The sequence below is a fragment of the Rattus norvegicus genome, chromosome 10, assembly GCF_021556685.1.
Source record: "Rattus norvegicus strain SHRSP/BbbUtx chromosome 10, alternate assembly SHRSP_T2T, whole genome shotgun sequence".
Taxonomy (NCBI): Eukaryota; Metazoa; Chordata; class Mammalia; order Rodentia; family Muridae; genus Rattus; species Rattus norvegicus.
In genome coordinates, this window is record NC_141543.1 from 97,982,879 (window position 1) to 97,995,203 (window position 12,325).

At 43.0% G+C, this 12,325-nt stretch overlaps 1 long non-coding RNA gene across 1 annotated transcript; it reads right to left on the minus strand.

Annotated features, from left to right (window-relative positions):
• Positions 1 to 1,832: 1,832 nt before the first annotated feature.
• Positions 1,833 to 9,911, minus strand: LOC148003147 (uncharacterized). The gene is made up of 2 exons (XR_015632193.1): positions 8,976 to 9,911; positions 1,833 to 2,722 (listed from the first exon to the last, which is right to left on the minus strand). It is a non-coding gene; the product is annotated as an uncharacterized LOC148003147 (long non-coding RNA).
• Between the last annotated feature and the right edge of the window lie 2,414 nt (positions 9,912 to 12,325).

Below are 12,325 nucleotides of genomic sequence, written 5' to 3' on the forward strand. Positions count from 1 at the left end.
CAGTGGTAGAGTGCTTACCTAGGAAGCGCAAGGCCCTGGGTTCAGTCCCCAGCTCCGGAAAAAAAAAAAAAAGAACCAAAAAAAATATATATATAGAAAAATACAAGCCAAGTGGTGGTGGCTCACGCCTTTAATCCCCAATACATGGGAGGCAGAGGCAGGTAGATCTCTATGAATTTGAGAAAGCTTCGTTAGCATTAGAAACGGCTTTACAGCCAGCCTCCAATCCAGCCATGACCTCCTCCCTAGGCGGCAAGGGCTCTCGTCTTTGGCCACGTCAACCGCCACACATTCCCGGCTTACGCCTCACCTGTGCGTGTCAGTACCTGGCATCTACATTAAGGCACGAATAAAAGACTGAGGCCCTGACTCCTCGACTTCTTTTCCTCTTTTTTTCCTCTTTTCTTCCTCGCTTCCCCTTCCCACCCCCATGCAATAAGAAAAAAAAAATCTCTTCTCATGGGACTGTGCTGGCCTGTTGTGATCTGTCCAGAAACAAGCTGCCTTTCTAACAAGCTTGGTCTTCAGGGCGAGTTCCAGGACAGCCAAAGCTACACAGAGAAACCCTATCTAGGAAGGAAGGAAGGAAGGAAGGAAGGAAGGAAGGAAGGAAGGAAGGAAGGAAGACAAAAGAAGGGAGAGAGGGAGGGAGGGAGGAAGGAAGGAAAGGAAAGAAGGAAGGAAGAAGTCTTTTATTTTATTTTATTTATTTATTTATTTTTTTGGTTCTTTTTTTCGGAGCTGGGGACCGAACCCAGGGCCTTGCGCTTCCTAGGTAAGCGCTCTACCACTGAGCTAAATCCCCAGCCCCCGAAGTCTTTTATATATAACCTAAGCTGGTCTTGAATTCTGGATCCTCCCATAGCTGTCCTCCAAATGCTGGGGTCTCAGTCATCTACCACTATGACAATGGCATTTTGGATAAAATCTTTTAATAATGAGGTTTATGAAGTAAAGGTCGAACAGGAGCTGCCGATGAAGAGGTAACAAAAGACCTCAGTTTGCTCCAAATTCAAGATGGCTGAAGAATAGCTGACAATGTCCCCACCAGAGACAAGCAGGAACTTGCTCTATGTGGCAGTCTTCCAGGTACTTTTCAACCCAGGACTAGATGGCTTTAGTTTATCCTCCTCCGCCCCCCCACCCCCATTCCTTCCCAGTGACTCCAGAGAAAAACAAGACAAACTCCAAACAAGACAATAAAAGGCAAAGGTGTGGTTCCATCCCGGAACTTTTAAAATTACAGAAATTTGACAATGGCGCCATCTAATGGACGATTAGAAAAATTGGACACGCAGCCCTCCCTAAATCTTTTTCTCACAGCTATAAACTGTGGTTTAGCAGGGTGTGACAGCATTTGCCTGTGTTTCGAGCTTTTGAGGAGGCTCAGGCATAAGGACAAAAAAAATTCAAGTCCTGCCTTGGATATACTGTGAGTCCAAGGCCAGCCTCAGCAATTTAGCAAAATAATGTCTCAAAACAAAAATAGGTAAAGGTTGAGGTGTTTGTCTGGTACATTACAAGGTCCTAGGTTCAATCCTGGTTTCTCTTTGTCTCTCTGTCTCTCTGTCTCTGTCTGTCTCTGTCTCTGTCTCTCTCGTCTTTACCTCTGTCTCTCTTTCTCTCTCTCTCTCTCTCTCTCTCTCTCTCTCTCTCTCTCACACACACACACACACACACACGCACACACACATACACACCATAGCTTATCTTAAATACTTCTCCTTTTTTGACACTTAGTTCTCGTTTCAGGGTTTTGGTTTTCTTGGGGCGGTTGTTGTGATTATTTTTCTTTATCTCAAACAGGGTCTCATATAACTCAGTATCTCAAACCTGTTATACAGCTGAAGCAGGTCTTTTTTTTTTTTTTAACACCATCAAAAATATTTAACAGAACTGTTAGAAAACAAACCAAAGTGAAGATTGGTGGGTGGGGAGGACAGTGGAGGGGCGCTCCAACCACAGGAGGGACCCATACCCACCCCTCCTGCCCATCCTGTCAGCCAAGGCTCTCACTCCCCATCTCATATCCACGTGCATTCGGCCAGGGTGCTGGTACTACCTTCTAAAAAGGGACTGTTTCTCCAGCCCATCCATGGCTGTCAGTCTGTCTCCCTCTCCCAGTAAATAAGCTGCTTGGGTCTCAGCTCCTTTTGGGTAGGGGACCCTGCCCTTGGTTCAGAGAACAAGGAGTTGGGGTGTCAGCCCCACATCCCCCCACTCTTTTGGAGCAGGTCTTGAATTCCTGATCCTTCTGCCTCTATTCCTGGCAGCTATGACACAGGGAGGTACCACTCTGGTATTATGTTATGATGATGATGATGATGATGATGATGATGATGATGATGATGATGATGATGATGATTATTATTAATTTAGGTTTTTGAGATACTGTCTTGTGTAACCGAGTCTGGTCTCAAAGTCACTATGTAACTGAAGAAGACCTTGAATTTCTGACCCTCTTACCCCCTACATCCCTAGTGTGCACACATAACTTTTTACAGTGGTAGCGGTTGAACCTGGGCTTCATGCATGCTAGGCAAGCACTCAACTGAGATGCAGCTCTCAGGTCTCTCACCCTCTGAGAGCCTGAGGATTTTTTTCTATGTAATGTAGCATATCTCATACTCCCTTTGCAGCCCTGGCTGGTCTCAAATTCACAGCTGAACTGTTAATTATAGGTGTGTGTTCCACATCTGGCTCTTTTTTTTTTTTTCCAGAGCTGGGGACCGAACCCAGGGCCTTGCACTTGCTAGGCAAGCGCTCTACCACTGAGCTAAATCCCCAACCCCCCCCCCCTTTTTAAGTGATTTCAAAATATCTCATTGAGCGTGGGTTTCATTAGGAAGTTAGTTATGCAAATATTCTAAAATTAGATTGTGGTGATATTTGTGTAGCTTTAATTAGATAGATCTAATTAAAGATAGACCTTAGGGGTTTTTGTTTGTTTTAGTTTTTCAAGACAGATTTCCCTGTGTAGCCTTGGCTGACCATGAACTCACAGAGTCCTGCCTGCCTCTGCCACTGCCAGAATTAAAAGTGTTCTCTGTCTGTCTGTCTTTCGGCCTGTCTGTCTCTCTGTCTCTCTCTGTCTCTTTGTCTCTCTCTGTCTCTTTGTCTCTCTCTGTCTCTCTCTCTCTCTTTCACATACACAGACACACCACACACACACACAGACACACACACACACACACACACACACACACACACACACACACACACACTGTAGTGCCTCACATAGCCCAGGCTGGCTCAAACTAACTGTGTAGCCAAGGATGATTTTGAACCTCTGAAGCCCCTGCCTCCACTTCCCGAGTGCGGAGATTATAAGCATGTACCTTCATGACTGTTTAATGCAGTGTCAGAGATTAAGCTTGGGGCTTTGCACACGCTAGGCAAGCACTTTACCAACTTGGCTACATCTCCAGTGTCTAGACCCCCAGTTTGTTGTTGGTTCTGAGGCTGTCAGAGGCTACTTGGTCCAGGTTGGGTTGAGGACAGGTGACCTTGTCTTAAGGAGCCTGGGAAGTCCACACACATCCCCATCAAGGCCTGAGACCAATGTCTGAATAGTGGGACAGGAATAAAGCCAGCTCTCATGCTGCAGAATGACACAAACCCAGGGCCCCTGACATCAAGAAGTGTAAAACTCAGCTGAAATCCCTGTCTTTGCTTAAGGCCTGTCTCAGCCTGTCTTCCTAGTCTCTGCCTTGGCCACTCCTTCAATAGATCACATTCAGAAGAATACATTGCAAGCTATGCTGCCCGGGACCTGACCTCAAACAGCTGGCTGCGAACTCCGCAGATGTGATGTCTCCATCCGATGTAATTAAAGACGTGAATTACACATCTCTGAAAGTGTTTTCCCGATAACCTTTTATTTTTCTCAAAAATATTTACTAACTTTTATTTTATACATAATGGTATTGGTTTTTTGCCTGTGTGTGTGTTTATGTATCACAATCATGCAGAACCTATGGAGGCCAGAAGAGGGGGTAAAAGTCCCTGGATTTGGAGTTACGATGGTTTCAAGCTGTTTTGTGAGTGCTAGGAATTGAATCTAGGTCCTTTGGAAGAACAGTCAATGCTTTTATCCATTAAGGCACCTCGCCACTTAACCATTAAGACCACCTCTTTTTCTTCGCAACAAAACTACATCTTTAAACAAATTTATCTGATGGTCGGTGGAGGCCTCTGGGGGCCCCAAGAGCTGCTACCAGCTTGAAACCCTGTCAGCCTAGGGCATAGCCGGAAGTGGTGAGTTGCGAGCATGGTACCTTGATTTCTGTTGTCTGGCTATGGGTTCTCCCTTTGGTCCTGAGGAGCCCTGTGGAACCACAAGAGCATCCTGCTTCCCTGTGAAGGACTGTGGAGACCCGCAAGAACTACCAGCTAGGAGCATTGTCCAACCAATTCCTTGCTGGTAGGGTCCCCCGGAAGCATGGGCTCCAAAGTCAGGTCTCCTGACCTTCATTGTCTGTCCCATGGCTTCCTCCACCTTCCCGAGAAGTCCTGCTGTCTTCTGGATCATCCAGCCAACACCAGGGAAAACGAGGTGCTTAAAGGACAACATAAGAACATAATCAACAAGACCCAGCTATCCTGCTATAGCCAGCCTTGGATATCGGAATAAAAAGGAAGCATGAGAAGATGATCTTAGATCTAATCTTATAAAGATGATAGAGGCCTTGAAAGAGGAAGTGAATAAACTCCTTAAAGAAATACAGAAAAGGGGCTGGGGATTTAGCTCAGTAGTAGAGCGCTTACCTAGGAAGCGCAAGGCCCTGGGTTCGGTCCCCAGCTCCGAAAAAAAGAACCAAAAAAAAAAAAAAAAAGAAATACAGAAAAATTCATTCAAACGGGTAGAGGCATTAAAAGAGGAAGCAAATAAATATAAAGAAATACAGGAAAATACAATCAAGCAGTTGAGGGATGTGAAGAAGACTGTCCAAGAGCTGGAAAGGGAAAAGGAAGCAATAAAGAAAACACAAACTTAGACAATTCTGGAGAAGGAAAACCTAGGAAAGAGAACAGGAACTACGGACACAGGCATCACCAACAGAATACAAGAGATGGAAGAGAGAATCTCAGATGCAGAAGATACCATAGAAGGAATTGACACCTCAGTCGAAAACGCAAAATTTTGGGCTAGAGAGGTGGCTCAGTGGTTAAGAGCACTGACTGCTCCTCCAGAGGTCCTGAGTTCAGTTCCCAGCAACCACATGGTGGCTCGCATCCACCTGTAATGGGATCTGATGCCCTCTTCTGGTGTGTCTGAAGGCAGCCACAGTGTACTCATACACATAAAATAAATATTAAAAAAAAGAAAATGCAAAATTTTTAAATTGCATGACACAAAACATCCAGGAAATTTGGGACACTATGAAATGACCAAACCTAAGAATAATAGGAATAGGGGTTGGGGATTTAGCTCAGTGGTAAAGCACTTGCCTAGCAAGCGCAAGGCCCTAGGTTGGGTCCTCATCTCCGAAAAAAAAAAAAAAAGAATAATAGGAATAGAAGAAGGAAAAGATTTCCAGCTCAAAGGCCCAGAAAATATCTTCAACAAGAAAATTTCCTAATCTAAAGAAAGAGATGCCTATAAATGTACATGAAGCTTACATAACACCAAACAGATTGGACCAGAAAAGAAAATCCTCCTGCCACATAATATTCAAAACTCTAAATGTACAGAACAAAGAAAGAATATTAAAAGCTGAAAGGGGAAAAGGCCAACTAACAAATAAAGGCAGACCTATCAGACTTACAACCAACTTCTCACCAGAGACTCTTAAGAGCTAGAAGGGCCTGGACAGATGTCTGACAGACACTAAGAGACACAGATGTCAACCCCAACTATTATACCCAGCAAAACTTTCTCTTTTCTTTCTTTCTTTTTTTTTTTTTTCTTTTCCTTTTTTTTTTTTTCCGGAGCTGGGGACCGAACCCAGCGCCTTGCGCTTGCTAGGCAAGCGCTCTACCACTGAGCTAAATCCCCAACCCTCCAGCAAAACTTTCAATCACTGTAGATGGAGAAACCAAGATATTCCATAGCAAAACCAGATCTAAACAATATCTTTCTACTCATTCAGCCCTATAGAGAATAGGAAAACTAGAAGGAAAACTCAAACACAAGGAAGGTAACTACACCCAAGAAAACACAAGAAATTAATCATCTCACAGCAAAACCCAAAGAAGAGAAACACACTATTACTACTACTACTACCACCACCACCACCAATCGCAAAATAACAGGAGCTAACAGTCATTGGCATTAATATCTCTCAATATCAATGGACTCAATTCCCTAATAAAAAGACACAGCCTAAGAGAATGGATGCATAAATAGAATCCATCATTCTGGTGTATACAAGAAACACATCTCAGTAGCAAAGATAGATATTTTCTTAGGGAAAAGGGCTGGTAAAAGGTTTTCCAAGTAAATGGACGCACGGAACAAGCTGGAGTAGCCAGTCTAATATCTAATACAATAAACTTTCTACCAAAATTAATCAAAAGAGACAGGTAAAGACACTCATACTCAAAGGAAAACAGGGTTGGGGATTTAGCTCAGTGGTAGAGCGCTTGCCTAGGAAGCGCTCAAGGCCCTGGGTTCGGTCCCCAGCTCCGAAAAAAAGAACCAAAAAAAAAAAAAAGTGTGGGCCAGCTACCACATCAGGCTACAAAGGAAAAATCCTCCAAGAGAATATCTTAATTCTGAACATCTGTGCCTGATTACTAAAGCTTAAATCACAAAATGAACCCCCCATGTTAATAGTGTGATACTTCAATGCCCCATTCCCACCAATCAACAGGTTATTGAGACAGGAACTAAACAGAGACATGATGAAACTAACAGAGGTTATGATTCTAATTGACCTAACATATCTATTGAATATTTCATCCAAACACAAAAGAATATACTATCTTCTCAGCACCTCACAGAACCTTCTCCAAAATTGGCCATATAATTGGTCACAAAGCAAGACTCAACAGATACAAGAAGATTGAAATAACCCCTTTGCATCTTATTAAGTCATCCTGGACTAAAGATGGACTTCAACGACAATGGAAACAACAGAAAGCCTACATACTCATGGAAACTGAGCAACTCTCTACTCAATGATCACTGGGTCAGGGAAGAAATAAATAAATTAAAGACTTTCAAGGGTTCATTGAAAATGAGGGCAAAACATACTCAAAGTTATGGGACAGAATGATAGCAGTTCTAAGAGGAAAGTCCATAGCACTAAATGCCTTCATAAAGAAGTTGGAGAATTCTCATACTAACTACGAATTAAAAATACATCTGAAATCTCTAGGAAAAAAAATAAGCAAACACACCAAAAAGGAGTAGATGGCAGGAGATAATGAAACTCAGGGCTAAAATTGTTTAATTAGAAACAAAGAACAATACAAAGAATCAATAAAACCATGAGCTGGTTCTTTCAGAAAATCAACAAGATAGACAAACGCTTAGCCACACTAACTTAAAGACAGAGAGACAGTATCCAAATTAAGACAATCAGAAATAAAAAGGGAGACATAAAAACAGACACTGAGAAAACGCAAAGAATCACCAGGTCTTACATCAAAAGCCTATACTCCACAAAAACTGGAAAATCTAAATGAAATGGATGATTTTCTAGACAGATACTAATTACCAAAGTTAAATGAAGATCAGGTAAACTATCTAAATAGTCCTATAACCCCTAAGGAGATATATGCAGTCATTAAAAGTCTCTCTCCCAAACAAAAGCAGCCCAGAACCAGATGGTTTTAGCAAAACATTCTACCAGTCTTCCAAAGAAGAGCTAATGCCAATACTCCTCAAACTATTCTTTTTCTTTTCTTTTCTTTTTTTCGGAGCTGGGGACCAAACCCAGGGCCTTGTGCTTGCTAGGCAAGCGCTCTACCACTGAGCTAAATCCCCAACCCCCAAATTATTCTTAAAAAAAAAAGGAAGAACATTGCCAAACTCATTCTATGAGGCCAGAGTCACCCTAAACCACACAAAGACTCAACAAAGAGAACTCAGAACAATTTCCCTTATGAACATTGATGCAAAAATACTCAATAAAATACTTCCAAACCAAACCCAAGAACACATCCAAGACATCATCCACCATGATCAAGTAGGTTCCGTATTAGGGATACAAGGGTGGTTCAATATATGAAAATCCATCAATGGAACCCACCATATAAATAAACTGAAGAGGACTGGAGAGATGGCTCAGCCATTAAAGGCTAGGCTCACAACCAAAATAAATAAACTGAAGAAAGCCCCACATGATCAACTCATTAGGTGCTGAAAAAGCCTTTGACAAAATCTAACTCCCCCTTCATATAAAAGTCTTGGAGAGATCAGGGATACATGACACATACTGAAACACAATAAAGGCAGCATACAGCAAGCCAGTAGTCAACATTGACTTTTTTTTTTTTTTTTTTTTTTCCGGAGCTGGGGACCGAACCCAGGGCCTTGCGCTTCCTAGGCAAGGGCTCTACCACTGAGCTAAATCCCCAGCCCCTAACATTGACTTTAATGGAGAGAAAGCAATACCACTAAAATCAAGGACAAGATGAGGCTGTCCATTCTTTCCCTATCTCTTCAACATAGTACTTGGAGTTCTAACTACAGCAATATGGAAACTAAAGGAGATCAGGGGGATACTAATTGGAAAGGAAGAAGTCAAAGTATTGCTACTCACAGATGATATGATTGTATACATAAGTGACCCCCAAGAATTGGGGCTGGGGATTTAGCTCAGTGGTAGAGCGCTTACCTAGGAAGCGCAAGGCCCTGGGTTCGGTCCCCAGCTCCGAAAGAAAGAACCAAAAAAAAAAAAAAAAAAAGAATTCTACCAGAGAACTCCTACAGTTGATACCTTCAGCAAAGTGTCTGGATGCAAAACTAACTCAAAGAGATCAGTAGCCTTCCTTTATACAAATGATAAACAGGCTAAGAAAGACACTGGGGAGACAACACCCTCCACAACAGTCACGATTAATATAAAAATATCTTGCTGGGCCTGGAGAGATGGCTCAGTGGTTAAGAGCACTGACTGCTCTTCCAGAGGTCCTGAGTTCAAATCCCAGCAACCACATGGTGGCTCACAACCATCTGTGATGAGATCTGATGCCCTCTTCTGGTGTGTCTGAAGACAGCTGCAATGTACTTACATATATAATAAATAAATCTTTTTTTTTGTTTAATTATTTAATAAATATCAACACAAAGTCCAGTAAGTATCAGGCACAACCTTAATATTGGGGATATATAATAAATAAATCTTTTTTTAAAAAATCTCTAACCAAACAAGTGAAAGACATGTATGGCAAAGAACTTCAAGTCTCTGAAGAAAGAAATTGAGGAAGATATCAGAAGATGAAAAGATCTCCCGTGCTCGTGGATTGGTGTGACTAACATAGTGAAAACGGCCATTTTACCAAAAGTGATCTACAGAGTGAACATAAACCCCGTCAAGATTCCAACAGCATCCTTGACAGACATTGAAAGGACAATTCTCAACTTAATAGGAAGAAAAAAAAAGTCGGGATACCCGAAACAACCTTGAACAAGAAAAGAACTTCTGGAGGAATCACTATCCCTGACTTTCAAGCTGTACTACAGAGCAGTAGTAATTAAAAACTGCATGGTATTGGTATAGAAACAGACAGGTTGATCAACAGAATCGAATTAAAGGGCTGGAGAGATGGCTCAGTGGGTAAGAGCACTGTCTGCTCTTCCAGAGGTCCTGAGTTCAATCCCCAGCACCCACATGGTGGCTCACAACCATCTGTAGTGGGATCTGATGCCCTCTTCTGGTGTGTTGGAATTGAATTGATCCAAGAAATAAACCCACACACCTACAGACACCTGACTTTTGACGAAGAATCCAAAACCGTACAATGGAAAAGGGAGAAAAGGAGAGAGGGGATAATGGGGGGGGATGTGATACCTAGAGGGGGGCTCCCCCCGTCTCAAAGGAGAAGGGGAGGGAGGAATGAGGCATGGATCTGTGTGAAGGGGTCCTGGAAGGAAGAGGGGGGCTGATATTGGGATTAAATAAATTTAATAAAAAAAATTTAATTATTTGATGGGGCTGGAAAGATGGCTCAGCGTCAAGCATATGCTCTATTCTTTCACAGGATTAGAGTTCGACTCCCAGAACACACATTGAGAGGCTCCAACTGTCTATAACACAGGCTCCAGGGCACCTGCCCTACATGTGTATCCACACCCACATCCACACACAAGTGAATAAATAAATAAATACCTTTTTTAAAAAGTTCTTTATGTATCGTGTGTGCCTGTGCATATGGAGACCAGAAGAGGAAGTCAGATCCCTTGAAGCTGGAGTTACAAGCAGTTGTGAGCCACCCAGCTGGGTGCTGGGAACAGAGCAAGTGCTATTAACTCCTGAGCCATCTCTCAGGCCCTGATTTAGATTTTTGATATATGTTGAGCCATATATTTATATGTCTTTACTGTCTGTTAAGTATTTCCCATAGGGGCTGGAGAGATGGCTCAGCGGTTAAGAGCACTGACTGCTCTTCCAGAAAACCTGAATTCAATTCCCAGCAACCACATGGTGGCTCAAAACCATCTGTAAAGGTATCCGATTCCCTCTCCTGGTGTGTCTGAAGACAGCGACAGTGTACCCACATAAATAAATCTTTAAAAAAAAAAAGTATTTCCCATAATGCTTCTCAGAGTAACTAGAGACTTCTAAAGACTGAACGAGGTCATCCATACAGGTCCTGTCACTCAGCAGAGAGGACCCCTCACCCTGTTGGGTTTATTGCTCCCGTCATATCTGTGTGGTACAGCATCTGAGCCATGAAACATTGAACTTGGCACGAGTTCTGGCCATGTGTCAGATCTAAGGATGAACTTCTCCTTTTCAACGCAATTCTTTGCGTATCTTGCCATATCTGACAAGCATTTTCCTTCTTGTGCCGCCTGACCGAGGCACCCTAGCAACGTTTGTCAACTGCGGTCTCTGTGTGCCAAACTTCCTGCTGGTTTCTAAACTTACGAATGCCCGGAAATGGCATCTTTTTGTACAAAGTCCCAGACCCAGAACTTCCCTCTGCCCAAGCAAGACAGAAGTCAACCTGTGGGAAAGAGTCAAATGAAATTCTAGAAGATGGGGTGGCTCGTGCCCTTAGCACTCAGGAGGCAGAGGCAAGTGGATCTCTGTGAGTTCAAGACCAGTCTACAGAGCAGGTTCCAAGCCAGTCGGAGCTACGCAGTGAGTCTCAGTCTCAAAACAAACAAACAAACAAGCAACCACCAATCAGGGCTGGAGAGACAGCTCAGGGTTAAGAGTATCAGATGCTTTCAGAAGTTTGATTCCCCAGCACCCAAATGACGGTTTAGAACTGCTTATAACTGCAGTCCCAAGGGATCCGAAGTCTTAAGGTACTAGGCATGTGTACATACAGTACACAGACCTACATCCAGGCAGGGCACCCACCCATATATATATATATATATATATATATATATATATATATATACACACACACACACACATATATATATATAATAATTTGAGTAAATAAATTTACATAGTAATGTCTTCAAACCTCCAACTCTGTTTAGAGTTTTATGAAAAAACTCAAACTAACTGGGCTCTTCAGTCAGAATTTTCTCTTTTGTAATTTAAAGAACAGTCGATCCTCTCTGTGTCTGTCTGGATTTTTAGCCAGGATCTGTTATGTAGCCCAGGCTGGCCAGGAGCTAGACTAGTCTTGAACTTCCGACTTCCTGCCCCACCTTTCTAGCACTGGGATTATAGGTCTTTGCCACCTGGCCTGTACCCTCCTCCCTTCCCTCTCCCTCTCCCTCCCTTCCTTTTCTTTTTGTCAGACAGTTTTATGTACCCCAGGCTGGCCTCAGACTCAATCTATAGCTGGGGCTGGTCTTGAACTCTTGACTCTCTGGCCTCTCTCTGCCTCCTGATCTCAGGGATTGCAGGCATGTGACTCTGTGGCCAGCTCATTCCCTTGCTGTAGTGAGGGAAGCAACCATCACAGCCCGAGCCGAGCATCTCTAATCTGAAAAATTCAGCATCCAAAGCGTTCACAACTTCCTCAGCACATACACAACAAGGGAGAAGTTCCACCCCATCTCATTCAGGCTTTATTATCAAAACGCAGGTGCCAGGCCCGCAAGTACCAGGGCCCCAGAACCCGCATGGTAGAAAGGGAAACTGAATCTTACAACCTCTGACTTCCACATGTATGAAGTGGCATACGCACCCCTCTTCCCCCCTACACACTCATACACAAAATAAATTACAATGTAGGGAAAAAA